We start from the raw sequence: 581 nt of genomic DNA on the forward strand, positions 1-581 counted from the left end.
ATACAGTATTAACAGAGCAATAAAGTTTAAGATGACATTGAGGCCTTATTTAAATCCTAATCCAGAAGGCACTTCAGTAACTTTCAGTGTTTCAAGGTCATTAACATCATCACTGTACAGTACTGAAGAAAATGTGTACCATGTATAAACAATAACTTCCAGTATCATGCAAGAAAACCTTATGTTTTAGGAATTTTATTGTTATCTTTCTATACAATTAAAAATAAGATGAACATTAGTACGGTTTTTACAAATATTTTGTTTATTTTAATGAAGCTGGTACAGACAATGTCCATTTAAAACCCATATCCCAGGCCAAAAAGTACAAATAAAATCAAAAGAGAGCAGTGTTTCTGATGTATATACTTCTGCGTAAATAATTAACTGCCAATGGAATTTAGAATTTTTCTGGGATCTTCTGATAAGAATTTTAATGTCTCTTCAATGAAGCCATCTCTGGAGTTAGTCATTACTTTCACTATATGTCATCATGACTCCAATCTGATATTCCTCTTCTTTTGGTCCAGACCCCTCACATAAGTAGCTTCAAGTTAAGGAAAGGTCATTTTTCCACAGTTCAG

The sequence above is a fragment of the Elephantulus edwardii genome, unplaced genomic scaffold (assembly GCF_000299155.1).
Source record: "Elephantulus edwardii isolate Elephantulus edwardi_28Jun2011 unplaced genomic scaffold, EleEdw1.0 scaffold00075, whole genome shotgun sequence".
Lineage (NCBI taxonomy): Eukaryota > Metazoa > Chordata > Mammalia > Macroscelidea > Macroscelididae > Elephantulus > Elephantulus edwardii.